Source organism: Nannospalax galili, unplaced genomic scaffold (assembly GCF_000622305.1).
Source record: "Nannospalax galili isolate Female #2095 unplaced genomic scaffold, S.galili_v1.0 scaffold450, whole genome shotgun sequence".
NCBI classification, from domain to species: domain Eukaryota; kingdom Metazoa; phylum Chordata; class Mammalia; order Rodentia; family Spalacidae; genus Nannospalax; species Nannospalax galili.
In genome coordinates this window covers 3,327,402-3,335,979 of record NW_008329134.1, presented here as the reverse complement: position 1 = coordinate 3,335,979, position 8,578 = coordinate 3,327,402, and the positions used below count along the sequence as shown (strand labels likewise).

General features: G+C 38.0%; 1 long non-coding RNA gene across 3 annotated transcripts in view; it reads right to left on the bottom strand.

Moving 5' to 3' along the window:
- Positions 1 to 7,590, bottom strand: part of LOC115070280 — a 123,593-nt gene extending 116,003 nt beyond the window's left edge. The window contains exons 1-2 of one of the 3 annotated variants that reach the window (XR_003849465.1): positions 7,291 to 7,590; positions 6,754 to 6,930 (exon numbers count right to left, since the gene is read on the bottom strand). This is a non-coding gene — a long non-coding RNA (uncharacterized LOC115070280). Of the gene's footprint in view, positions 1 to 6,753; positions 7,108 to 7,290 lie in introns of those variants that run through there. The other 2 variants (XR_003849469.1, XR_003849464.1) reach the window with 2 other exon arrangements.
- Between the last annotated feature and the right edge of the window lie 988 nt (positions 7,591 to 8,578).

Here is an 8,578-nt window from a genome sequence, read left to right as displayed (position 1 = left end):
TAAACAGAGAGTTCTCAAAGGAAGAAATAAAGATGGCTAAGAAACATCTCAAAAAGTATTCAACATCATTAGTAATTAGTGAAATGCAAATTAAAACAACCCTAAGTTATCACCTTACCCCAATCAGACTGGCTAGGATCAAGAGAACAAATGATACCAAATGCTGGCAAGGATGTGGAAAAAGGGGAATGCTCATTCACTGCTGGTGGGATTGCAAACTCCTGCAACCTCTATGGAAAACAGTGTGGAGAACTCTTAAAAATCTAAATATGAACCTACCATATGACCTGGTTATACCACTCTTTGGCATATAATCGAAGGACTCATCCTATTGTAGAGACACTCATACAACCATGTTTGTTGCTGCTTTTTTCATAATAGCTAAGAGATGGAAGTAACATAAGTGCCCCTCAACTGACAAGTGGTTAATGAAAATGTGGTATATTTACCCAATGGAGTTCTATTCAGCAATAAAAAAAAAAGATGAGATAATGAAATTTGCAGGTAAATGGATGGATCTAGAAATTGGTATGCTAAGTGAAGTAACAGTCTCAGAAAAACAAACGACATATGTTCTCCCTCATCTGTGGATCCTAGCACCAAATCCTTTTCAATTCCAGGTCCTTTTAATAAGATGATGCTATACAGCAGTCCCTTCTGCATGAAATGACTACCATCATCACACTTCAGCTGAGCCTGGTCGCTAAACATCGTCACAATTGGGCTTGTTGACAGTTGTGCTCCTTCGCTAAAGGAGGGCTAAGCAGAGGCATTGGACCCTCTCTGGATTATCCAGCCACTCTTCCCAGCCAACTATATGTAATTTGACCCTAATCACAGATGGCCTCCTGGATTTGGGGAGAGCTAAAGTATACAATCTGGGAAAAGCTAGGAAGAGAAGGCATGACCCATGCTGGGTAAAGGTTTTCCAGTGTGCATGCCCTCAGGTCATACATACACCTCAGCAACCCTTCAGTTATCTTGGTAAGTAAGCTCAATAAATTCATTGGTTCCGCAGTAAAACTTAAATCAAACATTGGCCTAACACCAGAACCTTAAAAGGGAATAAGCATTGCTTAGCATCTCCAGGAAAAGAAGTCTCACAACAGATGGAAAATTTATTTGTTAATGCTATTATGTCTCATAATTATTAAAAAAAAAAAAAGAAAATGATAATGTAAAAGATGTTAAAAGGATATGGTAATGAAGATATTTTCCAAAATAGAAAAAATGAGAAAGGCTAAGCAAGTGATGAAGGTCTATTTAGGTTTATTATGATATATAAAGGAAGAGACAAGAATAATATACACATAGTCTTAAAATTTCTCCAGTCATAGTTTAGTCAACTAGTTTAAAGAACAAAATATATATCTAATCAAGGTTTATCTGAGAATATTTGGCTTTTTTACCCAAGTCGTATCTACATAGCACATGATAATTAAAAGTACCAGACTGGTGGAACTAACTTTATTGGATGTTTAACAGCTATAGTTTGAGGCCTATACTAATGTGGTCAGAGGGACTTAAAGGACAGTTTTTGCCCCTTGCCCTCCAAGGTGGACTAAGTTCCAGGGGACTATGGACCATCTCTCAAAATGTCCTGTAACTGTGGTGAGTCACCTATCCTTTTCTTCAGGGAGGACATGGAGACCCCACAAGACGGACTTGAATGAGTGTCCAGTCTACAAAGAGGAGGGTCAACTCAGAGGAAGCATCTTATTCATGCTTCCAAGTGAAGCCAGCCATGGTTGAGCAGGATCTTTGACTTATCTTCACATAGGTGGAACTGGTAAAAGAAAGGAGCCAGGAGCAGCATATTCTTATTTTTCAAAAGAAACAGGTTAAACTATTTAGGGGGTGTACTGAGTTGATGTTTGCAACTTACATTCAAAGGTCTAGAAAAACACACAGCCGAAGCAAATGTTATAAAATGTTAATTGTTCTTAAGAGTTCAAGGGATTACACTTCCCAGAAATTAGACTTAATTCTGTATAAAAAGTTATTTAGACAATTATTTCTCATTGATGGTTTTGTTCCTAACTAGAAAGTGCTGCTCACATGTAAGACTTCAAATCCTGGTCTCCAATACTGTAGTTCCCACCTGTAGCTAAGGGAGACAACCAGCTATTGTTCCAAAATGATGGATAAATTTTTCTCCCCCTATCTAGTAGCCTTTGAGAGGGAACTGACACTGATTCTAACTACTCCAACAGCTATCAAAATACATGAAAGCAAATCCTGAATCTATCACTCTAGAGTCCAGACTTGGAAGACGAAAGAAAAATGAGGAAGAACTCAATAGAGGGATGCTTTTGGAAGCCCTTGTCAAGAAATTCCAATGGACTCTCATATGAACATTTGAAAATTGCCCTGTTCTGACTTTTTTCTAGTTCCCTATCTATAACTTGTAATGCTAACTACTCTTGCCTTTACTTCTCCTTTACATCACCTATTCAGGATTCAAGGACTTTCTTTTTCCCTTAGAGCTAAGGGGATCTCTATGCAATTTGGGAGTCTTTTAGACAGAGCCACTGAAGGGGTACTCTAATTGCCTCACCCTGCATCCCTCCCTGTTCAGCACGGAAGAAGCCACAGCGGTCTACGTCCTGATTCCCTATTGTCAATTTGGGTAACCCCTTCAGAGGATGAGTTAGGAATTGGCTAAGCAGTTAGGGTAAAAAGACCCCCAAAGAAAAGTAGCCATTTTCTTGGCTAAAAGTCAAAATGTCCTTGGGCCTCTTAGCAAAATACTCTGTTCCAAAGGCCAAAAATATTGAAAGTATTTGGACGCTTGTATCTAATTCTTAAAAGATTTTAAAGGGGGGGGGGATGTTAGAGTAGCCAAAAGCCCCATAAAAATAAATCAATCAATCAAAGAAGAAGAAAAAGTACATGAAATTATCAGGAAAAAAAAATGATGGGGAGATATGGGAGGAGTTGGAGGGGAGGGAGTAGGCATGGATCTGATCAAAACACCTTATATACGTGTATGAAATTCTCAATAAATCATTTATCTAAAAAAAAAAAAAGTCCTTCCTAAAAAATTTGTGTGGTGTGTTTGGGGGGAGGGAGTACATGTATGCACATGTGTGTACAGGTTCTTGCAATGTCCAGAAGAGAACATCTGATCCCCTAGAGATACAGTGACACAACTGTGAGCTGCCCAACATGGGTGCTTGGAACCAAACTTGTGTCCTCTGTAAGACTAGTACATAGACTTAACCACCAAGATACCTCTTTAGCCCCAATAAAGATAGTCTTTTTTTAAAATGTGTTAGAGCTGGGTGTAGTGGCACAGACCATTAATCCCAGCACTCACAAGGCAGAGGCAGGTGGATCTCTGTGGGTTCAAGGGCAGCCTGGTCTACATAGTGATTTCCAGGACAGCTGGGGCTACAGGGAGACTCTGTCTCAAAAAGCCAAAAAAAAAAAAAAAAACTTTAAAAAAATGTGTTAGAATAACTGGACATCCACATGTAAAAAAGCTAACCTAGATATAGACTTTACACCCTTCAAAACTTGACATAAAGTAGACCATAAGCAAGCCCAACTGTAAAACAAAACCATAAAACTCCTACAAGTTACATAGGAAAAAAATCTGATAACCTTGGGTTTAGAAATTACTTTTGGGTATAACATCAAAGTCACAATCTATAAAGGAAATTTTGATGAGATCGAGATCATTAAAATTAAATTTTTCTGCTTTGCAAAAGGTATTGTTAAAAACGGAGGTAAGTCACCAAGTGGGAGCAATACCCGCAAAATTCATATCTGATAAAGGACTGATATCCACAACACGTATGAAGAACTAATATCAGATTTCCACTGCTAGAACAAATATCTGACATAATTAACTCACAGAACAAAGGATTATTTTGGCTCACAGTGTGAGAGTTTCACCACATGGTAGATTGACTGCATTATATTTAAGCCTGTGGTAATGCAACATGTCATGATGGATGTGTGTGGTAGAGCAAAGTTTCTTTTAGCTCATAGCAGCCAAAAAGGGAAAGTAAACACAAAGGAATCAGGGTCCCAATAAAAAATATAAGGCCCCAGTGACCTGACTTCTTTCTGCTAGTCTAACCTTCTAAAAGTTCTATAAACTCCCAGAAGCAGTATAAGGCTAGGCACCAAGCCATTCAAGATCCAAACCATAGAAACACTTAATACTTAATAATAAAAAGACAAGCAATTGTGTAAAAACTGGCCAAACACTTTGGTAAATACCTCACCAAAGAAGATATGCCAAGTGCCAATAAACATGAAGTTGTTCAATCTTATCTATTGTAGCCGGAAAATGCTTTATTCCTCCTGGATTTCTAAAGAGCCCTGGGCTAGAGCAGGGCACCCTGGGAAGAAGGGTGGAGCCTAGCATGGGGAGAGATTGGAAGGAAAGGATTGGAGCCACTCTGGGAAGCAGGGAACAGGGAGCAGGCGAGTCAGCCTGCCCTGGATGGACCCTCTGGGGCTCAGGGCAGCTTGTGAGGACCCGGTGGACCCCTCACGGAACTCTATGAGGTGAGTGGGCAGCCAGGACTGAGATGAGGCAGACTATGGGCAAAAGCGATCCAAACGGCAGGCCAAGCCCTGCAGAGCTGGGAGCTGGGTGTCAGGTGTTGCTTTCTTTGTAAGTCCCTCCCTCCGCCCCCCAAAGGTAGGTATAAATGATGTAAAATTCAGATAAAGATGTGTTATGTGGTTTGTCTACCCGAATCAGGAGCAAGGGACCCTAAGAGAACTTGGGCGACATCTATCATCAGACAGGTGCAAATTAAATTGAGGTATCATTCCATGCCTCTCTGATTGGCCAAACAGTGATAGCAGCAAATATTTGTGACAATGTAGAATCAAAGTAACTTTCATTCATTGCTAATGGGAATCTGAAATGGTATAAAAACTTTGGAAGAGTTTTGTTATTTCTTAGGAAACTAAACATACCCTTACTGTATGATCCAGCAGCTATGGTATTTAGAATTTGTCCAGAGGAATAAACAACTTATAGACACACAGATACTTACAGAAGCTTAATTCATTCATAATTGCACAAACTTAGGAACAACCAAAATGTCTTTCACTAAATGAAAAGATAAACTGAGATACAGAGAAAGAAAGGAATATTATTCAGTGTTAATGAGAAAGGCACTATCAAACCATGAAAGAAGTTCTAATGTACATTACTAAGTAAAAGTCTGTCTGAAAGGGTGCATACAGTATGACTCCAAGTCTGTGACATTTCGGCAAAACTATAAAGATGGTGAAAGATCAAGTTGCCAGAGTGTATGGGTAAGCAGGGAACCAGCAGGTGGATCACAGAGAGCTCTAAGGACAGGAAACTAGTCTTCATGATACAATGGCAGATGTGAGCCTCTATACATTTGCCCAGATACATACATTGTACAATACTGGACACCAAGTACACTTTAAATACAGCTTATTGTCATTGTGGGTTCATCACATATCTAACGTGGGGGATGTTGGTACTGGGGGAAAAGCTCGTGGGTCGAGTGGATTTTTGGGATATCTTTGCCTCTTCCTTTCAATTTTGTTACAAACCTAAATGCTTTTAGAAATTATCTTTAAGAAGTGGCTATATTCTGCTGGATTTGGGTGGAACGGTTGCTAATGTCAATCAGTTTTTCTATATCTTCACTGCTTTTCACTTCTCTTACTGTGTCATTTGCTGAGAGGAAAAAAATCATATTCATTGTCCCACCCCAAGTATTTTTAAAGAATGTACAAATAAAGAACTTTCCTGATCATTTTTATTTTAAAAATTTCAGGCAAATGTGGTAAAGGGATTTGTAGGAAGGGGGTGGTTGAGGGGTGGGCGGAAGATAAGAGAAGGTAGGTAAAAGAATTCAGAATACTTTATATACATGAATGAGATTGTCAAAGAACAAATTTAATAACAAACATTCTAAAACAAAAACATTAAGAACTAAAATTTAACTATTCTCTCACTCAAAAGAAAAATGCAATCTCATTTTATTATGTACAGTAAAACAGATTAAGGAATAAATGATTTTAATAACACAGATGGATTTTTTTTTCTGCCTACTCAAAACTTCCTTACATGACACTTTGGTTTCCTTGCTTTAAATTTGACTTCCTAAAAAAACAAATTATGGGTAATCCTACTCCAAATTTCAGTGTAACTTAATGGTTCTATTTATTTCTGTGCAATAGCTTATCTTCAAAACAGAACAAAGATTATAATTTTAAAGTAATTTTGTAGGTTGGCATTTCTTCATATAAACATTCAATTTACTGTTTTTCTATATGCATAGTCCCTCAACACCCAAGAAATCCAATTATCAGCATGTTTTAAGTTACTATTTCTTCAGATTTCTACAGGATAACCATGACTATTTCAAAGTAAAGAAAGTGGAAAATGCCCAAAAAATGTTGAAAGGAAGACAGAAAGGTGGTTTTAGCCTGGAAGATTCATTTTTTACTTTAAAATATGTAGCTTTTATATATGTCTTTAATCCCAGCACTTGGGAGGCAGAGGCAGGCTGATCTCTTTGAGTTCAAGGACAGCCTGGTCTACATAGTGATTTCCAGGCCAGCTGGGGCTACAGGAAGAGCCTGTCTCAAAAAGACCAAAAAAAATTTAGTAAAAAGACTGCTAACAGAAAAATGTTAGATGCTTTCTTTGAAAAGAATTGTCAAGCAAATTAAACTCAAAATGTAGACAATTGATCTTTCTGTAACTCAAAAGACACATAATACCCCACTGATTTGACTTACCACTTTCCCCAAAGCAAGTACAAAATCTTCACCATGTTATGTTCTCCACAATTTGTAAAACTTGGTGAAGGAGAGACAGTATTTTCACTCTCCTGGCTTCTTGAGTGCTTAGCCCTCTATCTCTACACTTGTTCTCTCTTGTGCTCCATTCAAAACCTGAAATGTCTTCTTTGGTTTCTGCAAAACAAACAAATATAGTAAGAACTCAAAGATATAGGTTTTGTTGAAAGATTTCAAGAATGGGGAAAAAAAAGATATATGTTCCAGTCACAGAATCAATTTGAATTTAATCATAGGTGTCGGGAGTTGGAGAGATGGCTCAGCAGCTACAAGCACTAGCTGCTCTTGCAGAGGTCTCAGATTTAGTTCTCTGGTTCCACATGTTAGCTAACAACCACCCATAACTCCAGTTTCAGGGGATTTGATGCCTCTTCTGGCCTCTGCAGGCACTGGATGCACATGGTGCACTTACATATATTCAGGCAAAACATTCATACGCATAAAGTTTTTTTTTTTTTAATTACAGGTCTCATTCACCTTTAAATTTCCTTTGGTTATATCACAAGAGACAGCTCTTGGCCTTTCATTTGATGTAGCACAACTCTCTTCTTTTTTTGGCCCTTCCTTCTCCTTCACTGAAGAAGTAATAGGCCTTCGTATTCTCTCTTAAAAAATAGCTGTTGTCCGCTTTTCCCCCTCAACCTGAGTGCCAACTAATAAACAAAATTCTGGCATCTACCTTCCTACCCAAAGAACCCTTAAAGTAATACTTTCCATTCTCTTTTTAAAGAAGATCATGACGATAGCAGTTACTTATAACTATTTTATTTTATTCCGAGTATCCTATTACAGAGGAAGCAAGAAAATATTATTCAGTATCTTTAATCACCTGCTATACCTGAAAGATTCTACACAGATCATTGACCTTGTACAAAGGCAACTTGATCTAGCACACTGACAAAAATACTAGCAATCTCTTCCTAGAATTTTATATGATAATCAAAATAATACAATTGAAAACTTCGAATATCATTAAATCTCTAAAATCAAATATTGTTAAATATGTTCAGGATATAAGTATTTTTATGAAATGATTCTATTTACCATAAACTTTACTTTGCACCATGATTGATTTGAAGCCTCTTTGTTTTAGAGACCAACTTAGTAAAATGTTGTCATTTATATGCACAAAATGTACTAATTTTTACAAACTTATTTGATTTTTTGTGGTGTGTGTGTGTGTGTGTGTGTGTGTGTGTGTGTGCAGTGGTGGGTGCTGTGATGTGGTAAGTGCGCCTGTGATTACAGAGAACAACTCTATGCAGTTTGTTCTCTCCTGCCACTATTTATGTGGGTTTTGGGGTCAAACTCAGGTTTACAGGTTTGAAGGGCAAGCATCTTTACCTGCAGAGCCATCTCACTGGCCCCTTTGGTGCTAGGGATTAAACCCAGGGCTTCTGCATTCTTTACAAGTACTCTCCTACTAACCTACATCTACCATTCTGAAATATGTATTTTTTAAATTATGTTCAGTGGCCATATCCACTGAAAACATTCCATTTTACAGAACATAACACGATAAAGTGATTTTATGATTTTCCTTTACCTTGTAAATAGTATCCATTGAAAAGATCAACTTTTTTTTTAATTTTATGTGTATGTATGTACTGCTTGCATGTAGGTAAGTGCACCTGTGTCATGCAATACCCACAGAGGACAGAAGAGACTGTCAGATCCCCCAGAACTGGAGTTACAGACAGTTGTTAGCTGCCATGTGGATGCTGGGATTTGAAGCCAGGTGTTCTGCAAGAACAGTCAGTGTTCT